This window comes from Amblyomma maculatum, chromosome 1 (genome assembly GCF_055883805.1).
Source record: "Amblyomma maculatum isolate TAMU_Amacu chromosome 1, ASM5588380v1, whole genome shotgun sequence".
Classification (NCBI taxonomy): Eukaryota; Metazoa; Arthropoda; class Arachnida; order Ixodida; family Ixodidae; genus Amblyomma; species Amblyomma maculatum.
In genome coordinates, this window is record NC_139344.1 from 293,526,651 (window position 1) to 293,551,348 (window position 24,698).

At 45.1% G+C, this 24,698-nt stretch overlaps 1 protein-coding gene across 1 annotated transcript in view; it reads right to left on the reverse strand.

Moving 5' to 3' along the window:
- Positions 1-22,595, reverse strand: part of LOC146206813 (cholecystokinin receptor type A) — a 67,709-nt gene extending 45,114 nt beyond the window's left edge. Inside the window, exon 1 of the mRNA XM_084587064.1 lies at positions 22,532-22,595. The gene's annotated coding sequence lies outside the window, so the exon portion shown is untranslated. The remainder of the gene's footprint in view (positions 1-22,531) is intronic.
- Between the last annotated feature and the right edge of the window lie 2,103 nt (positions 22,596-24,698).

Genomic DNA, 24,698 nt, shown 5'->3' on the forward strand with positions numbered 1-24,698 from the left:
AAAAATGAATATGCGTCGAATAGGCCATCGTCATTTCAGCCAAGAAGATGGGGCTAGTATATTGCCTTGAATTGTTTCCATTTTAACTAATGAGCGTTCAAGCCGTACCCAATGAGTGTGTTATAGGCAGTTTTCTGCGAAATTGTTTCAAGGCTTTTGCAACATCTTATTTACATGGATGTCCAAGATTAATTTGTGGGTAAATGCGACGCCTAAATGTCTGACTATATCTACCTTATCTTAGACCTTGGTAGGCTGTGAGAATAATCAAGAGGCACTTTCTTACGTCAATGCAACAACTTTTGTTGGCATCCATACCCCATATTTCACAATCATCATCATCATCATCATCATCATCAGCAGCAGCAGCCTGATTATACCCACTGCAGGGCGAAGGCCTCTCCCATATTTCTCCACTTCATCCGGTTCTGTGCTAGCTGCATCCACTTGACCCCTGCGAACTTCTTAACCTCATCCGCCCACCTAACTTTCTGCTACGCTTTCCTTCCCTTGGAATCCAGTTTTTTACCCTAAGCGACCATCGGTTATGTTCTCTTCGCACTACATGTCCTGCCCATGTCCCTTTCTTCTTCTTAATTTCTACTAGAATGTCGTTAACTTGAGTTATTTCTCTGACCCACTCTGCACGCTTTCTATCTCTTAATGTTACCCCTACCATTTTTCGTTCCATAGCCCTCTGGGTTGTCCTCAACTTAAGTAGAACTCTCTTGGTTAGTCTCCACGTTTCAGCCCCATAGGTGAGTACAGGCAAGATGCAACTGTTGTATACTTTCCTCTTGAGCGATACCGGTAAGCTGCTAGTCATAATCTGCGAGTGCTTGCCAAATGCGCTCCATCCCAATCGTATTCTTCTTGTTATTTCCTTTTCGTGATCCGGATTTGCGGTTACTACCTGTCCTAAGTAGACATATTCGCCTACTACTTCCAGTATTTCGCTACCTAATGTAAACTGCTGTTCCTTCCCGAGGCTGTTGAACATTACCTTAGTCTTCTGCATATTGATTTTCAAGCCTACCCTTCTACTTTTCCTGTCTAGGTCATCAATAATTATTTGCAGTTCATCCCCCGAGTTGCTTAGCAAGGCAATGTCATCAGCAAATCGCAGATTACTGAGGTATTCTCCATCTACCCTTATCCCTAACTGCTCCCATTCCAAGTCTCTGAATACTTCCTCTAAACAAGCTGTGAATAGTTCTGGGGAGATTGTGTCTCCTTGCCTAACACGTTTCTTTATGGGAATTTTGTTACTTTCTTTATGCAGAACTATGGTTGCTGTGCAGCCACTATATATATCTTCCAGCACTTTCACGTACGGCTCGTCTACCCCCTGATTTCGCAATGCCTGCATCACCGCCGAGGTTTCAAATGAGTCAAATGCTTTTTCGTAATCAATGAATGCTATGTGTAAATAGTAATTAATTTAGTTCCTCTCGTCTTCTTACTCGTGGTTCAGCGTAGGTGTGCAGCTCATCGCATAAGGAAAATGGTTGGTTGGTTTGTGGGGTTGAACGTCCCAAAGCGCTATGAGAGACGCCGTAGTGGAGGACTCCGGAAATTTCGACCACCTGGGGTTCTTTAACGTGCACTGACACCGCACAGCACACAGGCGCCTTGCTTTTCGCCTCACATATCTCATATTTCTGTGGCATCCTTTCAGATTTTTACGCTGCTCATTTCTCCGTATTGCGTACCACCTGTAATGCTACAGATTTTACTTCTTTATAGTTAATGTCAATAACACGGAGCATGTCAAATTGTTTAGAGGGTAGGAGACAATCTAATGTTTTTCTAAAATCGATAAATCGATCAACATGGCGCTTGCTTCAAGTTCCGAATAAGTAAAATTGTTTGTTATTGCTAGTAGCTGTTGAAATTTATCAAAGCAGCGGCTAGTCTGCTGCTCTGGTGAACACAAATCACTTTTGCACACAGCCAACCGAGAGCGCCTGTTTCAAGAGAAAGTGTGAAACTTTTGTGTACCAGAAATATTTGTTCAAAATTACATTTTCTCGATTTGTTAATGAAAATGGTTTATGAGGCGGACACAAATTCCGAGAGGAATTGTCATGTTAAGTGTAGTACTTAACGTTCCCTGCAGTCTTTATATTGAAAAGTGGCCACTCGAATACAATTTTTATAACGTGCATGTTTGGACAACTTTGCGCTCATCTCAATACGCAATAAGCGCCCTGATTTCATGGTTGTATTTTGCCTCACAAAAATGTGCATTTAGAGCCAAAGGTGAAAATGAAAAAGAGAGAAGAACGAACGGTTATCACAGTCTCTCCACATACTTGGCAAGTGACAGTGACGGGGATTCAAGGTGAACGTCGAAAACTTTAAACGTGCATATCCCAAAACAGAATAAAATAATGGTCTTCAAGTTTTTATTAGGAACATACCTGCCAAACGCAGTGTACAAAAAGTGGAGAAATGATTTTTCGTTAATTACTGACGACGATAAGTCTTCTCCCAGCTTGTGCCCGCCTGGCCTAATAACACATTTATAGTAACAATGTTCCTTAACTAGTCTTTAACTTGGCTTGGTTCGTGGGGTTTAACGTCCCAAATCGACTCAGGCTATGAGAGACGACGTAGTGGAGGGGAAATTTTCACCCCCTGGGATCCTTTAGCGTGCAGCGGCATCGTACAGCACACGGGCGCCTTGCTTTTCGCCTCCATCGAAAAGCGCCCAGGGTTCGATCCCGCATTCTTGGGTACAGCAGTCGAGCGCCCACGGCGGGGCTCTTTGTATATTTTGATAAATAAAATCTATTTTGAACACCCTTTTCCGACATTTGCAAAAGCAAGTTAATAATGCCGGGCATTCACAGCATCAGACTCTGGATCACTGGTGACAGCGTTTTTGGCAGGTTTCCGGGTTCTAGGCGCCCAAAAAACACCAACCCGAATTTAAAGAGCGTACTTAAAACATAATGAGAAATACCGTGGGAATCACAAACCGTGGCGAATCCTGCATAAGCAGCCCCTGAGTGTAGTTATTGGCAAACGAGTTCGCGTTTCTGGGATCCTGTGCATGAACAGAGCGTGCACGGCGTAAACTTTTCATGTTTGGCCGCAGATATATAATACGTATTAAATGAAACAAACTACCAGTAGGTAGCGCGCTATGTGTTTTGTGCCCGATCTTAGTCTTTCAATTTTCCCTGCCAGAGGACTGAAAATATTTATAGCGAAATTTTGAGATAGTATCGGCGCCTGTAACAACCGTACTTTTTGTTAAGGATGCACGGGATTCTGCGTTCTCAATTATGGCCAGAATTTGACGGGATCATGGGCAATAAAAACGAATCGCATAGTCGAGAAAATCGCGTCGTTGAAAAAGCCCACAACAAACTAACAGCTGTAATTAAAAACGTGTCGCGTACGCTTTTAACTTGGGCTTGTATTTTGCCGGCAAATTCTATTTTTGAACAATTTCCTTTGCTTCTACGCATTCACTGCGATGGCAGATGAGTGATGAGGTTTTTCTTTTTGTTATTTTTATTCTCTCCGTTATGGCTATTTTTACTTGTGGCCATATACACGGGTTAATAACATTACGGGGAATTCACCCACGAAATCTCTTCGGGTTGAAAACGATGACGCTCCTTGTGTGCAAACCACGCGGACGTGCCTCTTTGCTTGTAGGTACATTTTTCTTAGAAAGCTTAGAAGAACAACACTCGCTGGCTTTTCCCCAATGGTCAGAAATTACCCAGTCTGTGTTTGGCTGTGCATCGACATTAATACGTTCGAAACAGCGTCCAGCAGGCCTCAATTTAGACCCGGGTTTCGTGTCAAGCACTCTGAGATGAAATTGCATAACAGTGATAATGGCTTACTATTAACCATGGTATTTGTTTTACCCCGTGCAAGCTCCCGATTATCACAGCATCCTTAGTGACATTTGTGGGACACCGCCCCGCGGTGGTGGTGGGTATGGCCAAAAACAAAGAGGCCCGTGTGCCGTGCGATGTCCTCCACTACGGCGTCTCTCATAGTCGCTTTGGACCCCACAAACAAAGCCTTTTTGTCAAAATCGACTGATTTCAGTCCAGGCCGGCTGCTTGTAAATCGTTTCTGGACATAATCTTCTCAGTGCCCCGTACTAGTCACATGTCTCAGTATCCCAGAAAGTGCCAGGCTTACTTTTTAAAAGCAATGGCCGTTTTCAGGTCGCCATTTTCAAAAATGGCGTAAATTATTTCGAGTGGCAGCTCTTTGTGTTATCCTCACGGTGTAGCGATGACATTTCGTTCTGATAAAGTGATCACCTGAGCACTTTCAGGAATCATTGAGAAGTGGTTACTTTCTGCATTCCGGTCACTCGCTTATGCCCTCATGGCATCGCGTCAGTTGCGTTGTTTGGCTCGCATAAATATTTGAAACGATAACTACTTTGAAAATTCTCCTTTCATGGGGATCAGCAACAGTGCTTCGCTTTAATTCCCTGCTGTCTTGAAGGTGCAATTTGCCCTAAGTAAAACCGAAAAAAAAAAGTTTGCATTTTTGTTCTAGCGTCACAAACAACACTTCTTTTACAAGTTTGTTTTATGCTGTGCCGAATAAAAAAAAAACACATTTTTTTTTTTTACAGAACTATGCATTTTTTGCCAGAATCAAGGTGCGTTATTTTTGGGAGCACTACTTTGACAAGCAGAAAACAACAATGGCCGCCGAGAGTAACCCACCTGGTTCGGGGCCCAGTGGCGGCGTCGTTCCGGAGCTGGCGCGACCCGCGAAAGCGCTCTGAGGCGCCCAGACATGTTGGCAGTGTGCCCGACTAGTGACGTCAATAGCCACTGGCACGCAGCCGTCTAAACAAGTCCGCCAAGGCGCGCATCTCGAAGGAGACCGAATGGGCTGTCACTGGTAAGGGTCAATGCACGTATTTCCAGAGAATGAAAACGCCACAGGGGTCTCGACATCGACGCCTGAATACGTTCTTCCAGACATGACGGAGGACCTTTCTTTTTTTCTGCCGCCTCCGTAAGTAGCCAATACAACTGGGAGAGCACTACTTATTTCAGCGGTGTTTATGCGACAGTTACCCGACCTGTGTGGCCGCAAGGGTTACAGGCGTATCAAAACCTCGGTATACTGGCAACTTGTGCAAAATCTCATCGATCACCAAATAAGCGCAAAAAATTAAAAATATAAAAGCCGAAAATACTACAATGCTGCAAAAAAGAAACACTCGGCATTACTCTACCCAGTGTACTTGAAAGGTCTGTTAACTCAAAACTGAAGTTTCAAGAGCAATATGGAAAGCCGAGCATACATTCATGACGCAAGCACGTACTTTCCCTTGGCCATAAAAAAAAAAAGGCAAACAAACAACACAAGGTTTGCCCTTATGTAGCGCTCCTCAGAATACTTTTACATTACGCTCAAATAGTTATTTAAATTAGAGGAATTCTGCAAAATAGTTATTATTCAGTTTGGGGCCAAGTAGGTTTAATCAAGTTGTGGAGGAGCTTCAGAAGCAATCTGTCCAATTTGTTTTTTTCTTGAAACGTTCCTACGACGTTTTTTTTTTTTTTTTTTCCGGCATTTGAAGAAAGCGTGCGAAATATGAAAGCACTGCGCTCATGCTCCCTGCAATGGCAGGAAACGGTGACCGTTCTTTCGGTGCGGTTACAGTGGCGTTGGCCGTTCATTTTGAGACGGCGAGTGCGCACGCTTCGTTGAGTCAGAATGCGTGGCATATTTTTTTTTTGTTTTTAATGCAGGGGAAACGATCACGTAGGAGGTCGGTGCAGTCAAAAATGTAGAGCCCAGGGGGTCTGCTTCTAAGCCACTTCGTGCGGCTTGTAATGATTTACAGGGTTGCGAATCTCTTGATGGTAAGATTTTTTTTGTCCTACCCTCTCCAATGGGAAGGAGCTCCACTAATGCTAAATCAGCGCCACTACACGGCTCAGAAGCGCACCTCCTGGGCTTTACACTTTCGAGAAAGGCTATACTTTAGTAGAAATAACAAGGTCGGTTGTATCCGAACCCTCTAATCATATTTATGAGGGGCCCTTGGTCTTAAAGTGAACAATAAACATTACTTACATGAAATATAAGAATACTCCGAGAAGCTTCACATGACGACAAAGAATACGCTGTTGGTTTCACCCAGCATTGCTAAACCCCCTTTTTTTTTATCCTTGGTTCAAACTATGTGAAACACCATGTATAATTATGGAGCATTAATTTGTTTTCGAAAGTACACTCAAAATTTTCAAGTCTGGCGTTAACAAATTACTCTTCGTGCTTTCGCAAAAGTGTCTTTAGGTGAAACCTGTTGTACGATTTTTCAAACACACAAATCTGAACACGTGCTAGGAGATTTGGGGTCCTGAATTAAAAGGAAGATATACAGCTATTGGGGATTAAATGATAAGGTCATAGCAAAGCATGTGAAGTTATGCAGCATTTCCTTTGGGGATTTTTGATATGAAGACTGGCCACAGTGATACCATCATACAAGTAGCAGGCGTTTATTCTTACACTCACGCGGCCGCAACCACGAGGATTACAAACTGTAAATGGACTGATCAGGTTGCCATACAACTCTGAGCGCGAAGCAGATCCGTAACCGAAGGGGTCCATGGCCACTGCATTTTCAGATACTGCCGCGCAGCGCTGCGGAGTGGGCCCAGACAATTGAGGGTAGTAGCTTGCTCCCCCGTGGGCCTTTGCCCGGAGGTTGGGCTAATGGGCTGGGGACGGTGGCGTCGGTCGGTTAAAGCCTCGAGGCTGATGAGTTTTTTCTGCGGAAACCACGTTTCGCAACAAATCGTCCCAGGCTATTGAACTCGGCAGCCCCTGGGGAGCTGTCACATAGTGCCAAAGTACCCTCCTCCACCTTGTGTTGATTGTTTGTATCTTCTTCCTTTAGTGAAAGTGACTTGCCTCGGGGTGGTAATTTCCTAGTCTGTAGCTTCTGCCTCGGTATGTGACCATTGTTGCCCGGAGGTAGCAAAAATGTGCGCTTCGTACCCTATCCAGACCTTTCAGGATGCGCCTCCTTAAAGATGTGGCCTTTGCTGTTTTGCTGTCGCTGATTATCTCTCTTTCGCGAGTTCCTCTACAGGTTAGCGCCACTGCAACTTTTTCTGCGATGTCTTGCATGTTGATAGATGCGGTGATGACTGGATTGCCCGTCCACAACTTGCATACTGTGGCATCTACGTAAGCGACGTCTTCTGCCGGCGCTTTTCTGGCCCTTTGATTCCATCGTTCCTAATGCGAGTGTCTAGGTATTGGGGGGATCCCTCCGTCTGGAGTCCAGGCTGACTTTTTTGTTTTCTCTGACCCTTTCTAGGCCTGCTTCGACGCCACTCAGCTTCTACACTACGACAGCCACAGCGAGACCTCGGGTGGCCGCAACTACGTCGTGAAGACGCGTAGCTACGAAGAAGAAAAAGAACAATAACAACGCGCGCTCACCCAAAGCTAATGCTTTCGGTGCACATTCAGTTCAACAGCGTTGAACCCTTCTCATTTTTTTTTTTTAGTTGATGTTTGGACCGGGAGTTTGAGGGCTCTTGGTACAGTTTCTGATTATTACATCTAGTTTCTGAATTTCTACCTGCGTTAGTTTCATATATGGGGTGGCGTATCTGATTCTGCGCATTACAAAGGCTTGCGTGATCCGGAGAAGGTCCCTCTCCTTCATGCCATGCCCCTTGAGCGGCATTCTCACTATGCCTGCGACCCTCTTGGCTCCCGCTTCTAGCTTCTTTAGGTTTTTTGTGTTTTTACCTCTTTTCTGGATGGAGAATCCTAGTATTCTGATTTCGCTGACTTTCGGGACCTCCCGTCCACCCATTGTTATGCTAATTGGCAGCCGTGGAGCACATCTGCCTTTGTCGTAGATTAGGCCTCGTTCTTACTTGAGTGGTGAGCACTCTAGTCCTCTTTTATTTTTATCTTTTTGCCGTATTCGGCAATTATGTCTGCCGCCTCTTGTAATTTTTACCTTGCCATGAAGGTGGCAAATTCACTAAACCATAGATTGATATCATCCACATAGATGTGTAGTTGAAGTTATCTATTTCGTCTAGCAATTTTGGGAGACGCCTCATTGCTACATTGAACATAAAAAGGGGACAATACTGCGTTTTGCGGGGTGCCTGTCCCTCCTATCTTGATTGGTTCTGATGTCTTGGAATTTGAGAGTCTTCACTGTCCGGAGTTCCCGGGTTCGAACCCGACCACGGCGGCTGCGTTTCGATGGAGGCGAAACGAAGAGGCGTCCGTGTGCTGTGCGATGTCAGCGCACGGTAAAGATCCCCAGGTGGTCGAAATTACTCCGTAGCCCTCCACTACGGCTCCCCTTTCTCTCTTTCCACCTTCACTCCCACCTTCATCCCTTCCCTTACGCGCGGTTCAGGTGTCCACACAGAGCAAGTGTGACAAATACTGCGCCTTTCCCTTCCTGTGAACCAATTATTATTATTATTACTTCCCTGCCTTCAAGAAGTTTTTGAGGTATCTGTAGGCATTCTTGCCCAGGCCTGCCTCCCTGATACCCTCTAACGGCTTTATGTTTCACATCGTCGAAGGCCTTTTTAGGTCTATCTTAAAATGACACTCGCGTTTTCTCTGTAACATTTGATGATATCGTTTTCCAGTCTTAACATGGCATAGACCGGGACGAAAACCCCCGTGTGGCCATTTTCTTTGTTCTGGAAAGCCTGTTGAGCACGACATGCTCCATGGCCTTCCAAACACAGGACGTAAGTGATACTGGTCTCACGGGTTTGCCTGGTTTCGGAATGAAGACAATCTCCGCCCTTTCGGCACTTGTCATACTTGGTTGAATTATTCCGTCAGTATCGTCTAAACTTCTAAGAGCTTTTTTGTTGATTTGGTTTGATCTGGTCCTGCCCAAACGATCGCCTATATATGATGTCAGCTAACCTCAAAAACGACTGCAGTTCATCCCCCCCCCCCCCCCCGCGGAAATTTTAAATGCTACGTACCATCTTCTTTCAGCAACGCAACGGAAAATAACATTGCATTTGCGTTTTTAAGCATGCTTTTGTACGCAAATTAAACCCACCGCATTTGCAGACTATCTCAAGCAGGCAAGCAGCAGACGACACGCTTGAGCCGCCTCTGCAACCTCCTTGCTTCATACGCGTCAGTAGACGCGGTGGCTTTCATATGCGTACAAAAGTGTGTTTGAAAACGCAAGCGCAGTTTTATTTTCTGTTGCGTTGCTGAGAGAAGAGGGTAAGTAGCACCTAAGATTTCCTCCACCGCAGTGGGGGAAAGGGGGGGGGGAGAGCTGCGACCGTTTTGAGATTAGCTGACGTCGTATAGGCGATAGGTTGGCCCACTCCACACCACGCAGTTTTCAACTGCCTCTTCCTCTGACTGACCGCAAGAAACTTCTGGGAACAGATGCCGCTTCCTGCGCCTGACGAAGCAGCCAGCCGCACGAAAACTCGTCCCGAATGACGCTCAAAAACATGCTATCGTGGCACATTCAGTGCGGATGGTCTCGGCTTTTTTTTGCGCAATGAAAGTAACTGCATGCTTTCGCCACTGCTTTTTGACGGTTTTTCTATAGGGCGCTTGCTTTCATATGGGGGATAGAAGCAGAAACAGGCACACAAAAGGCGCTTCGGTCACTGAATAAGAGGCAGTGGCAATTTCTGGGAACGTCATTCAACGGGCTCCAATTCGCTACCGAGATTGCACTGTACAGAATAATCACTAGGAATGGCACAACACGAAGAGCGTTGCTTGCAATTAATCGCTTAAATTGACATAACAACACACGACGGGAATAATAAAATGCCACTCGACGAAGCCTTCCTACGCAGCAAGAGACAATTGGGAAGTTCTGGAGCAGCAAATCGGCGCAAGCAGTCTTTCTGCTCGAAGCGTAATGAGCCAAGGCAGCCTCGGCGCGTTCCAAGTGTTGTCACCAGGTTCACACAGTGCAAGGCCCTGAAACGTGAAGCAACGACAGCGCGAAACAGGTAAAATGTCATTATTGGTGGCGTTGGGAAAATGAGAATTATGATAAACGCCCAACGTAAAATTATCATCATCACAAGAGGGTAGGACAAACGTCCCCTTCATTCCCATAACTTGGTCATTTGACCGGCCGACACTGCCTTCACATTAATTAACTCTCTTTCAACGTTGCCCCTATCATTTTAACTGCAAGGCATTTCGTTCGGCAAGCTGCACAACTACTACATTCATCTTGATGATCTGAGAACACTTGCCAAAATGCACGCCAGTATTGTCCTGCTACCCATTTCACTAGATCAGCGGTCACTACCTGATCCAAGTAATTTTTGCACAGCACTTCCAGTGCTTTGTTGCCTATCAGGAGACGAACACAGCGCTGTTCGTGTCTAAGTAGATTACAAAAGGTCATTCCTTCCCAGACTGCATACTATTTTAGAGCCACTGCTATGCTTTGGCTTGGCCCTGCGACTCTTCTCCTAAGTTGATAAGTTTCCTTCCGGATTTTCGCAACCTATAGGTGGCGCCGCAATCGAGCCATAATCGTGAGGACTCCCTTTTCGCCATTTCGTAATTGAATTGCGTTGTTTAATTTAAGGCGAGTACCTAGTTTCAGCTTAACATTTTGTACTGACCATTGTAAAACAAACATACGATCCACCATGCGGAGACGATGGACCCACCCATCTGGGAAGCTTGCCACATATCCCGCAAATCCCAAAACGAAATCTACGTGCAGTTAAAGTTATCGCTAAAATTCACCGTTTCCTTCCGTCAGCCGAAATGGTGCGGAAAAACGATCAACAATTTCTGACAAGATTCAGTGTGAAATGCAAAGCAATGTAAATTACCCACTGCCAAACCATCCTATGCAATTATTAAGCGAGTCTCTCTGCGTGTGCATTTCATAGCGACTGCTGCAATCATTAGCCAAGGCTGCGTGGATATCGGCGACCTTCTTTTCACTGAATGTTGGGAGCGTCAGCCAGTTCAAATGCATTCAGAAAACACGTGAGCCACTTTTATAACAAACTTTTCACAGACTGCAGTTCCCATGAAGCGCCACGGTGAGCTGTGAAGCAGTCTGACGAGCACGTCCACAAGGCTGCCATAACGACGGCCATTCACTGGGCCGAGGACGCTTTTAATAGCGTTTCCTGCCGACACTGGAATGGGTGGGCAACAACAGCCGCGTTTCGGTGAGTGGCACGTTTCATCGTTATTTAGTCCTCAGTGAAGTCAAGAAAACGTGGCTTGCACCAAGGAGTTGTCTGCGAATGGGCTATTCCACAGGACGGCGCAATGACAAGACCGCTTCCATGGATCCTGCTGCTGAAAGAGACCTCTGCGTGTGGTTACAGTAAGTGTTTTTCGTACTTTCACTCCTGCTGGATCAGTTAAATGCGGTTAGTCATTTGCAGATGAATGCGTTAATAGCCGGTAATTACGAAAATAAAACAGCGACTTGTTTTCTCAAATATATTTTGTTTCCTGCCGAAAGTAGCAGGCATGGAGCTTTAGAGGAGCTTCTCCTAGCGTAAAATCGCGCTTGACTGCCAAGATATATCAACACCTGAGGCCGCTTTGCTCAGCCGACAGCAGACTAAAACTGTATAATTTCTCTATTGGAACGCCATTCGAACGGGATATATTTCCTTAGAATGAAGTAAAATACAAGTCTTATTTAACAACACAATTCAATGCTCCCTAGAACATTGCTCTCTATTTGAGCGTACTGCGCGGTCAGCATGCTGTCTGCTATCTTTTCCCGCTAACGGCTTGGCGCAAGCGCGCTCTGTAACAAATACTCTCTGGTTTACTGCACATTCTGACCAGCCGAGGTGTCTCGGCGCTCGGACGCTGGTGCCAAGGATATTTCACATGGATTCCGAAGCAGTGTAGATCCGGGACGTCAAGTCCCGCTTACCACATATCGCGACCGCATTTATCAATACTGCATTTTATGGTCAAACACGGCGTGGGAATAGCCGCTAATAGAGCGCCAGTGAAATAACTTTTGATGTTGTACAGGCAAGCTGTCAAATCAGTTCAGTTCAGTCGTTCAGTCGTGTCCGACTCTTCGTGACCCTATGGACCATTTCACGCCACGCTTTCCGGTCTCTCACTATCTTCCTAACATCACATAACTTCATCTGCAGTGCCTCGAGGATGCCATCTAACCATCGCGTTCGCTGCCTACCCCTTCTCCGGCGTCCGTCAACCTTTCCCAACATCAAATCTTTCTCCAGCGACTCCTCTCTTCTCATCAGATGACCAAAGTAGCTGAGCTTTAACTTTAGAATTTGACCCTCCAATGAGCAGTCAGGGTTTATGGTCGACAATATCGACTGATTTGATCTTCTGGCAGTCCAAGGAACTCTTAAGAGTCTTCGCCAGCACCACAATTCAAACGCGTCAATTCTTCGGCGGTCAGCCTTTTTCACAGTCCAACTCTCGCATCCATACATCACAACTGGAAAGACCATAGCACGAGTTATACGGATCTTGGTTGGCAGACTAATGTCTCTGCTCTTTACTAGGCGGTCAAGGCTAACCATTGCTCTCTTTCCCAGAAGCAGGCGTCTCCTAATTTCATGACTGCAGTCTCCTTCCGAGGTAATCTTGGAGCCCAAGAAGAGAAAATCTATCACAGCTTCCACTTCTTGTCCATTGATGCTCCAGGACTTGATAGGGCAAGACGCCATGATCTTTGTCTTTTTGATGTTCAGTTTAAGCCCAAACTTCTCACTCTCTTCTTGTACGCGCATCAGAAGTCTCTTGAGTTCCACTTCACTTTCTGCCATTAAAGTGGTATCATCCGCATATCTAAGGTTGTTGATACGTTTTCCAGCAATCTTCACTTCAGCTGAAGACTCGTCCAGACCGGCCTTCCTCATGATGCACTCTGCATATAGGTTAAATAGGCAGGGCGACAGTATGCAGCCTTGCCTCACTCCTTTCTCAATCGGAAACCAATCGGTAAGACCATGCCCAGTTCTGACTGTGGCCTCTTGTCCTTCATACAGGTTCCTGAGGAGACAGATCAGGTGAATTGGAACACCCATCTCTTGGAGAGCTTGCCACAATCTGCTGTGATCTACGCAGTCAAATGCTTTCGCATAATCAATAAAGCAGAAGTAGATGGGTTTCTGGAGCTGTCAAATACGACCTTAAATAACCACTATTTAAAGCCAACTAAGCTGACCCACTTGCACAGAAAAATTTGTACTCTGCATAGCTTTCCTCAAATGACCAGGTGCTTAAGTTTCTCCTTCACCCCCAAATACGCAACAAGTTGCTCGTTGAAACATATCTTTCAAATCTGGGTATAAAAAAAAAGCTATATGTTTCTACTTATTTTCTGCAATTAAAACATCAAAGAGATTCTTTTCCACGCCAAATCTGTACGCGATAAACATGTAGGTTTTTTAGATTTCCCTCATAGAAATGAACATTGCGTAAAATGTTTTAGCCTTGTTGTCCAGCTTTCTGTCTCTTGATTGCGTCGATGAATAATTTAGGATACTTTAACGAACACGTTAATAGAAATGAAAATGTGCAGCACTTCTCAAGTTTGTCCTGAGTTCGCGCCAGTAAACTGCTAATGTAACTATGTGGCAGCTGTGAAATGTTCCAAGATGACCGTATTGTATTCTAAGCTTCCTATAGCAAAACGATTGCGCCATAGTGCGCACTTTTGAAAAAAAAAAATTGTAAATTCCGCAAGGCTGCCCAGTGTGAGTTTGTAGATACATTGGTTGGTATGGGACAATTTCTGAAAAAAAAAACTGCCTTCAAAAACAATTTCTCAGAATTTGTCCCGAACTTCTAAGTATCTTGAAGATATCTGCAAATAGTGTCATTTGCTGCCAATTCCTTGCTTTTTCTTCCAATCACCCCTGACATTTTAGAAACTATATCGAATAAAGATAGCCAAATACCCTAAGAATTTAGTTCTTTTACATATCACAGTGTTCTGTTTCAGACTTGTAGCCTAACGCACAAAACGCAGCATTCATTCGTAAAACCCGATGTCTTAACTGCAGGCATTGTTCATGATCATTAACTGCTTCTATGGGCCCCCAGTTAAGGAAAGTATTATATTTTCGTCAAAGCTTTATTTGTTGTTTTCAACAGCCGCGCACGGGACGATCTTGTAATCTTTGTTCTTTGCAGCACGAGAGATTAGATTGCAGGCATCTGTTTTCGTATTGTTGCAAACCGGTTTATGACGATGTTTCTGTCACGACTTTAAATTGAGTGCCATTTCGTAGTTGGACGACCGACGAGTTTCTTCATCTTTTTGGAGGCGCAAGTCAATACAAAAAAGAGTCCGGTGCAATCACAGTCTCTTCGTTTGTCGCCTTGTCACCATCATCATTTATTAACCCTCTTAAGGACTCTGGGCACGGAAGCATTACAAAAGGGGAGAGAGAAGGGGGAGTAGGCAATAATCTTTATGGTCATAAATGTTTATACAATGAAATGAAACAAAAAAGGCTGGTAACGTTGGACATTTCTGGACGACCATAACAACTGAACAATGCAGAAAAGCAAAACGCACAAGAGCACCAATTCATTCAAGTCGGTATATGCTTACACAATATTTAAACGAATTATAAAACAGGCACAAAGAAGTGTGTGAACACAGAAATAACTGGTAGTAGGTCAGAGCACTAACAAAGTGAAAATTCAGTTTGAGGCTGGAGCAAGGTAGCAAAGAAAAAATAATAACTAAAAAAAGCAAATGTTTTTTTTATATATATATATCAAAATGAGCTGATAACACCTGTCTGAATTTCGAGTTGCCACGTTCGTGGACGATAGATTCGGGAATTCCATTCATCGATAGCCAAGAGCAAGAATGGAAGGCGTTCCTGGAGCCAACAGAATTGAAAAGCCGACATGATCATCGAGCGGGTGGTTATAACAGAGATTATGAAACCGCGATGTCTTCTTTCGGTGAGCTAATGAGTGGACTTTATAACCTGAGTATCGTACATTGAGCAAATGAAGCGAGATGATTTCAAATAAATCAATCCTGACTCCATATTGCGCAGCCAAATTCAGTCTAATGTGATAGGCGATTTTTCGGAAGATAAGGAAAGAGAACGTCTTAAGAAGCCAAGTGTTTTGAATGCATCAACCTCAAGTTTTGTTATACGCTCAGTTCAGTGTGCTCGTGATAACAACCCCTAGATATTGGTATGATTCAACACGTGAAACTGCATGGAGTAAATTAAGGGTGGAATGCTTTCTGGACACTTGTATACTCTTGCATTTGGACACATTCATCAGCCAGGTGGCGCATCAGGTTCCTATTGCATCTTTCTGCAGGAGTGGTTGGTCAGAACGGAATCACCACCAGCGAACTGCAGACGGAGGTCGTTGCTAAAAACTAGAAATAGAAGCGGTCCAGTGACAGAGTGGTGCATCTGAAATAGCATTGGAACGATGGTTGCCTATAACTGAGTACGGTTTGAAGAAATCCATGACAGTATTAAGAGGAAGAAAGGCCATCAGACGTTTGTGTGGGACATGCTTTAGAGAAATCTAGATAAATTATGTTTGGAAATAAGAATCCAGGTTGAGGTGTAGGTCCACATTAAATTCGCGTATGCTGTGTATCACATGAAAATCCTGCACGAAAGCTGTGCTGGTTGGCAAAAAGGAATGAATTCTTGTCCAAGTGAGAGGCGACTTGTGAGTATATGCAGCATTTTACAAGCGATACACGTTAAAGAAATTGGTTGATAGTATGATAGATCAAGCCTTCAGTTGCCTGTGATCAACATACGTCCTCTAATCTCACTATAATATCCATAAATGCAAAATAAACGATGCGAATCACATTTTTCTTTAAAAATAACATTCGGCCACGACAACTCTATGGTGGGAAACAAGCATACTAACTTTCCCACTTCACAGAGAAATAGTTATCAACATTAGGGGTAAAGGGGGCAAGAAAGGTGTAAGCTTTCTCAAAGGGGCTAAGTGGCTGCGGTCTGGGTTGTACAAGATGCGAAGTTACTTCAGCGACAGTGACGATGTGGAGTGACTTATAGATCAGTTTTCATGTTCCCTTTCTCGGTGCAATAGAACAACAAGTTCGATCCACAAATATGATATTCATATTCGTCTCAAGTGCAAAGCATTATTTATCTTGTCGGGGAAATAGAAGCCTCGTTTCACAATATGGCATAACTGTATATTCGACTGAACTTCGGAGCATTAATATTGATCGTTGCGCTGTTGCAAATAAATCTGTTTTTGTCACATTTTGCAAAAAAAAATGAAAACATGAATAAAACCTTTTTTTTTCAAGCGATTAAAAATTTCTTGAAATTTCACATCTCTTCACAGGGCCCTCCCGGAGCTGCAACTACACCCACTAGCACCACGCTCTGTGCTGGCTGGTCAATCTGAAAGATCCATCCGGCTGGCTTGCTCGATGGAGCCTGCGCCTTCAAGCATTCGCCATCACAGTGTGCATGGTCTACTGTCTGGCCGCAAGCATTCCGAAGCAGACTGCTTCTCATGAGCCCCCGTTGACGAGCCGACGAAAGAAGACGACGATGACGCTTTTCTGGGACCGATAAGCGCCAGCAGTTTTGCACAACAGCGCTCGGACCCTGAAAGGCCTAGTCCTAGACGGTTACTTAGAAGGAAAGATCGCTTCTTTTCCTGCTGTGTTTAGGAGTCAGTTGTCCTTCACCTTACACAATGACGTCATCGTGACGAACTTCGCACATCTGCTTATTGTGCTTAAAAACCATAAAGAGGAAATGCCGTTGCGCCCACAGCATCTCGGGCTTGCATGCACGTTGGACCGAACCCAGAAGTCCGACGTTGCCCAAAGCGTGCCTTGACCGTCAGCGGCGCAAGACGCCCCCGATCAGACCTGCTGGGCTGCTGAGCACCACACCACCTAAGATTAAGCCCTTTCAACAAATATGGACGCATCTCTCCGGCCCCTTCACAAGTTTGTCAACCGATAACAATTGGATCATTGTGGCCACCGACTACATGACCCGCTACGCCGAAGGAGACGTCGCAAAGTTTTTCGTCGAACGCATCATCCTGCAACATAGCACCCGCTAAGTGCTCATCCCGAGCATATAGTATGGCGAGGCCAACCAAAAATAATTTTAAAAAATGAAAGAGCACTGCATAATCCACATTGGACTAATGCGAAAGCACGGATGCTGCTGTTGTTTGCTTCTGGTTGCTTCTAGTTGCTTAATTCACTTACTGTTTACCCATTTTAGTATTTGGTACTTTCAAATTGCGCGCCAATCTCTTCCTATGCCCTTTTTCGGATCTACTTCCGGTTGCGTGACGTAGCATCCACTAGGTCACAATAATCCACTTCTTGTTTGCCCATTTTAGTCTTCGGTACTTTCAAATTGCGAGCAAATCTCTTCCAATGCCCTTTTTCGGCTCTACTTCCGGTTGCGGGACGTCACATCCTTGACGTCACTCTAGTTGACTGCCTTAATTAACTACTTTAGTCTTTGGCATTTTCAAATTGCGCGCCAATCTCTTCCTATGCCCTTTTTTGGCTCGACTTCAGGTTGCGTGACGTCACATCCTTCGCGTCACTTTAATTGACTGGTTTAATTACCTATTTTAGTATTTGATACATTCAAATTTGGCGCCAAGCCATTGGCAAATGAGACCATTTTCGCTTTTACTTTTACATGTTCTACATATAATTAATCACCTAAATAACTTATTGGCCTAATAACTTTTTCAGACACAACATTACGTCACCCTCTATCGATTAACACCACTCATAAACCTCTAACTCTTCTCAATAACTCAAACTGCTGCAGACACGATTGTGCGTGTTCTGCCTCTAATTAATTACCTAATTAACTTATTGGCCTAAATCTTTTTCCGGACACAACATTACGTCACCCTATATCGATTGACACCACTCATTATAACCTCTACCACTTCTCAATTACTCACAACTGCTGCAGACAACTTTTGCATATTTGCCTGTAATTAATTACTTGATTAACTTATCAGCCTAATTATTTTTGGACACAACATTACGTCACCCTCTATCGATTAACACCGCTCATTAATCTGTACCACGTCTCAGTTACTCACAACTGCTGCGGACAAGATTTTGCTGATGCGGTCTGCGGACGCAGTATTTAACTAATGTATACAAAGCTCCCTCAGTGCTTTCATGCTATCGCTGCCGTGTATTTATTCTCGCTGTCCTCTCCCTATACCTTCTTTTTTTATCGCCGGCCGCAGCTTGGTACTTCACATATTAGACAGCAATTACTGCGGCAGACAACGTTCTTTTCCTACTCTTTTTGTTTGTTTTTTTTGTTTAGTAAAATATTACCACTATTAAACGGCATGCGTCCTCATTAAACATTTTGGTTCTATTTGCTTTCAGTGATTATTCTGTGTTGCTATTAGATGCAAGAAATAAATATACAAAAGTCCAGACCACTCACTGTTTCTTTTTATTGGTAAGGAAATGGCGTAGCTACAGGGATGCTGAATCCAGCGTACCCTCTTTACCGTTTCGTAGGATTTCCAAGGAAAACGATATAATTTTATCTTCGGCACCTTGCCTTCAGACTTTAAAGCTTTTATGACATTGGTAAACATAGCAATAGGTCGAGCCACCCATATTTAGCGGAGTTTATTTTCCCCTTCGGCGGAAACACCGTGCCGCTTGCTACCGCTCGCCTCACTGACTGCAAACTAAGAGAGTGGCGTCCACCTTTCGCCCCTTCTGTTAACTGCTCTCCCCAAATTGCAGCGCATGGAACCTTGCGGGTGTCATCTCCACCGAGTTTCTTGATTCTTTTGAGGGTGCAACTCGGCCCAATAAATAGTTTATTCCAGTGCAGTCTCAGTTGTTTGTTGCCTACGGCCTTGTCACCATTACGAGAAAATATACGAAATGTTGCTAGGTTGGGCGTAATCGAGAATAGCCCTTTCCTTAGGGCACCAAATTGCCATGGGTCACCGATGGCCCACAGAAGTTGCGCGTGAACCTTGCAACTTCCACGTATACGCCATCACCAATATGGCCGCGAGGGTTTGGGAAGCTTTTTGGCCCATACGAAGGCGCATGAATTTCCATCTTGGTTGATGTGATCCCCGGCGAACGCCTTCTGATTTTAAGCTTGAGATAAAAACGCCGGTTATTTATCAACTGGGAGAGCATTCGTCATATACAATGAGAGTATTCCTTGGTGCCGACCTTAAGCAAGTGATCTTGACAATTCGCCACAATGCAGTCATCGGACATGGCAGCACATGAGCGCATTCTTTCGAGCACGCGTCGTTGTCGCCGTTGCGTCTAAGCTCATCGGCCTTCGCTGCGATTACCTCGTCTTCGTCTGAGGTGAATGCAGAAAAGAGAGCCCAAACTGACTTTTGTGCTTCTGATTGGTTTAGTTGTGCCAATGCTCGGCGCTTAATTTTTTTTTTTTTTTTTTTGCTGTTTAAAACGCACTGCGCATTTCTTATATTAAGGTCCTTACTTAGTGTACACGTCTATATTATCTTTCTGTAGTCAGTTTGCCAAAAGGTACTGTTTTTCTCGAAATAGGATACTTTTGGTAAACAGTAATTGGTGCCACATATCTATAAGAAATATTACGACGGAGACACACAGGACAGCGCGCTACGCAGACCGCTTTACTTGAAGAACTTCACCACGGCGTTGACGGTAGACGTCAGGCTCTTTCTTCTAACCGGTTCTATATAGATAGCGTGTCCCTTCATATCAGCCGGCAGCGCTTCTTCCGCCACTGCACTGTTCATGGACAACATGTTGTGAACCATCTCTGTTCAAATTTGACCTGATAACCTTTCTTACGTTAGCTTCACAGAGAAGATCTGCAGGATGAAGCCAGTAATGACGGCGGCTCACGAGCTCTTGTTTGTGAACAGTGGAGGAAAAGATGTTGCCCGAAGATTACGCCTGCCGGCAGGTTTACGAAAAACTCTTGAAGTGGGCAGTCAGGAAAGGCGGTCACATTAAAATTGCGTATTTCTTGCATTTCCGTGAGTAGAATTGGGTTGAGCACGGTATTTCTAAGCCAAATATAGTGTCCTCCTCTTCTTAAGTGCACCCTGGTTGTAACATGCGGAGTTTAGATTAGTATCCCACGCAGTACTAATTACGCAATGTGCTAAGCCTGTACTGATTGCACTCCCCCCACTTTCGGTAGCGTACCTGAACCTCGCCACCTCTGCGGAAGACTACTTTTATGCATTCGTTTTTCACCGACGTGACATAGGACGCTATGGCGCTGAGGAGCAACGTTCCTATTCAGTCGAGTGCTGGAATTCAGGCGCATATAATAAAGAACTGGTGGCTACCTGATCATTCAAGTATTTGTAGTTGAAAGAAACAATTAAATCAATTTATAGGAACGCTGTGTCCAACTTCCCTTTCATTCTGTTCCTGTTTCCAACGTCGTCATATTAGCAACAGTTGAGCTGGTCGGTAGTGCATTAAAAATAACAGCGCAAACGCCACAAGCACTGACTATGTGGTTAAGATAAAAAGAAATGCAAACGTTTTCCAACCAGGTACAATAGAGATTCGTGTTTCTTTTTATCGATGCTATGCATAAAGGCAGAGACAGAGTGCATAGTATATTGATACGCTTGTCCGGAGAGTTACCGGCATTTGGTTCGACAAGCGGCGCACTGCTGCAGAAGCTTAGAGCGCGAATGCTGCAAAGGGTAGCGGGATGTCGTGAAAAAAAAAAAGTGCCGGTGGCAGAACTCGGGAAAACTGTATTGCAACCTGGGACATGCATGTGTCGCTGTCGGTAGATAGCGTGTCGATGGAGTTGTTTTTCGAGCTCCGCCAGCGGCTGAGTGTTGTATACCACTTTCTCTCACGACTGTATATTCTGTACGCCCCCCACGGAGCGTGCTTCCTGTGTGCGCTACGCAAGCATTGATCGGAAAGCGGGCACTGTCGAGGTGAACCGTGCATCAGCAAGAAGCCGGTCTACGTAGAGGTGCGGTATGTCCGGCTGACGGGTGCGCTGAATAATAACGAAATAGACATTGCAGTGTTGAAATCGACCTTTCAAACGAACATCGTAGTGGCTAGAGAGAAAGCGCGTTCTAGGTAGATCTTTGGCCAGCCTGTTATTTGGCAAGACAGCGAGGTCTGCTGACAATCGTTACGTCACTGCGTTTCGAGGCTTCTTGACTCGGCAATGTAACCTATAGACGTGGTAAGCCGTGAAGATGCGACCTGAAGAAATGTTATTTTGCGGACTTAAGTAACTGCTTCACTTCTCTGTAGGCCGGGTGACCTAGGCCAGGCATAGATGCTCGCTCTAAAGACGTTCTTGCTAGTCCCAACCGCTAATGAAGAAGAGTTCGTTCGTGGGGTAGTTTTATGCATGAATACGGCATCTATGGGACCTCTGTGCGGCTTCAGAGCCGCAGAAGGTAAAACAGGGTAATTAACTAAAGCCCTTATTCGTAACTCGGGCGAACTACTATAGGAGCCGCTCGGTGGCGAGGCTACTTTTTTTATATTAGCGGCAACGATAAGCAACGTACAGAAGCCACCCATCTGGAGCAATTGCATGTTGAGTGTAAGACTAACCCAACCACCACAGGTACAGCCTTAAAACAAACTTAAAGCTACGAAGGAACCGCTTTGCCGGGTGATTCAGACACAGCCTTGTAGTGAAGCTCGTCATTTGTGAATTACCTGCTAAAGCGACCCCTGCTGCACTCTTCGCGAGCTGGGCGCACCGAAGCCATTTCAAACACGCGCTCTCTGGCACTTTTCTTTCTCCTTGCCAAAAGCGTATTTGCCAGTCCTTCAGAAAGAATACTTTGCCAGAAGCTGAGACGAGCCCCATATTCGCTCATCGGTACTTGGACGATGGTGAAATATTTTAATAGCTCAGTCATCCAGACGAAACTTTCCAATTAGCTCAAGACGGGGATGACGCGCATCTCAGCAATGGCATTCCATGTGGGCATTAAGAACAAAGATATAACTAACCAATCTCACGCCCAATATAACTGGTTTCAGAATTATTTTCTAGTCACGTTTTTTAGAATTTATTTTGTAACTTTTTTGTCCTACAGCACGCACCTGCAACCACAGCGGCGTTCGAGAAGCGGGTAGGAACTACACGAATGTTTTCCGAAAAACAAAAGAAAAAAGTCTGTTTTTTCTTTTATGCAGACCACAGTACGCTTTTATGCAGAAAGATTGTAACTTCCTGGCCCGTTTGAACTTACACACTGAATGGTAAAAACCAGCATCAGCCTGTTCGGCCAGGGGTGATATTGCCCACTGGGCAAGCATGACATGTCCGGTGAAACATTCTCGCCTCTTTTTTTTTCTAGTGTCAGACAAGAGCACGAGAATGTCACGGGGCCCTAAGTAGGGTGCAAACTAAGCACGTGTTACAGGGAAGCCAAGGAGGGCACTGCAGCTCGGTGCAGCACTCTCGCCGAGAGCCTCCGCTGGCATCGCAAGAGTCGTCGTGCTTACCTTGGCGTGCCGACCTTGCGGACCGCGCTATGATAGATCGCGTGAGGCCATCGCGGCACAGGCGCAGTCGCGACCCTATCTGCTCGCCGGGAGGCGCCCAGAGAGGCGGCGCGCAATCGATGACGGGGTCGCGCATGCGCTCGCGGAAGGGAAGCACCTCACGTGACTACCCCCTCTGCCGGTTGCAACACGTCTGGCGCACTCCCCGTCTGTGCCCTCGGAATCAGACCTCTCGAAACCGCGATCGCACCTGGTCCACTGCTAGGAACTTTGCATCACCCTCTTGATAACCGGGTAAAATGACAATTATTTGTGGCCTTCCTCTTTATGTAGTGAGGTTGAGGAGCAACGCCGAATGAATGCTATTCAATCTCAGCACAGGGCCTCCATATGCTGTAGCTTTCCCCCCTTTCTTTACCTTCTTTTGCTGCATCGCTTAACGATAAAAGGGAGTACATCCGCGAGGCAATAAGCAAATGAGCAAGCATGTGAAATGGGAGCGCCAACGCGAGAGACAGGGGGAGCAGTAGGTGTTTGTGGAGGTGTCAGAGCAGGGGGGATCGGTTTTGGGGAACGGAAAAGCGCAGTAATTTCTTCCCGTCTCAGTGGACACGCGTACTCCCCCGTGATGGAGGCTGGAAAGCGAAAGAAAACAGTCTTTCCGGCGCCATAAAGGAAATAACGCAGCCAGGACACGGGTAGCAGGAAGTGAGAAAAAAATTCAGAGTGTTGTTTGCAGGGAAATGAAAGTCTCAGACAGTCCTCGGTGGACACCCGACAGCGGCGCGAGGAAATGAATGTAGATTGGGGGGATAGAAGAACGATATAAACAAGTGTTGTCCTAGATGGCGGTCATCCGTGAAACGGCTGTGCGGAAGCCTTTGACTACTACAGACCTTTCAACGAAAACGGCGCTAAGCTTAAATCTATGGATTTTTCTGTAAAGCATACAGTCGGGCTAGTTGATTTATTAGTTGGTAAATGCTAGCCCGTACCGTTGGTCACGCTGCATCTCTTCTAGTCTAGAGGCCTCTTGCTTATTATGGGGAACCGGAATTAAGACTGATAATGATAGACTATCTGCACTGCAGCGGAGGGCCATTAGAGCATTATATAAGGAAATTTTAGACACCGTAACATTCATGGCAATACATAATATCTTACCTTTCCGTGATACGTACAAACAGAAATTATTTATGTATGTATTTTCTGAAGTGTCGAGCAATTACTTTCTAGTCATTATCTAAATAGAGATACTGGTCACAATTTGCAGAAAACTTTCATTATTGCAGAAAAACCTCGGACTAATTATGCTAAACAGATCATCAAATCATGAAACTATGTAATAATTACACAAACATCCTTGATATCGCAAAAATAGGTGGAAGTCTGCGAACTTTCAAACGCCGAATAAAACCTCACTTCAAATAGGAAACCAAATACATGACTAAAGCAGATATGAAATCGCAATGTATTGTGCTATTCCTTTATATTGTTACAGAGTTTCATGATAACTGGTGTTATATTTCCTAATGTTTTGATATTGGCACGTATCTGAATGCGTATTTTGTACTGTGGTGATGGTTGTAACTTGTTTTTTTTTCTTTTTGTTTTTTGTTTCTCATTTTTTATTCATGCATATTGTTAGCAGTATTCGCTGCTCGTGCTGAGGATGATGACTCGAAGACGACGACGCTGAGGGTGTTGAGATCGGTGCTGCCTTTGACGTTAGTGGTGTGGACAGCCATCGGACCGAATATCTTCCCCGTAACATCTCTTTCTGGAGGTGAATCCGTTCGATCCCCTGTGACAAGTTGAATCTGCGTAGCGGCCGCCCCGTCGGTACAGCCACAATGACTACAAACGACGCTACCTCTACGGCCGCTGCACCTGCTGTCATCATGGCCCACCCCCGTGACCCCGGAACCTTCTGCGGGACCGACGACGTTGATGTGGACGACTGGCTAGCCCTATACGAACGCGTGAGCAAGCACAACAGGTGGGATCCCACATTCATGCTCGCGAATGTTATCTTTTACCTGGCTGGGACTGCGCGGGTGTGGTTTGAAACCCATGAAGATGACCTAACATCTTGGGATATCTGTAAACAGAAGCTCCACGACCTGTTCGGAAAGCCTATTGGTCGCCACCTTGCCGCCAAGAAAGA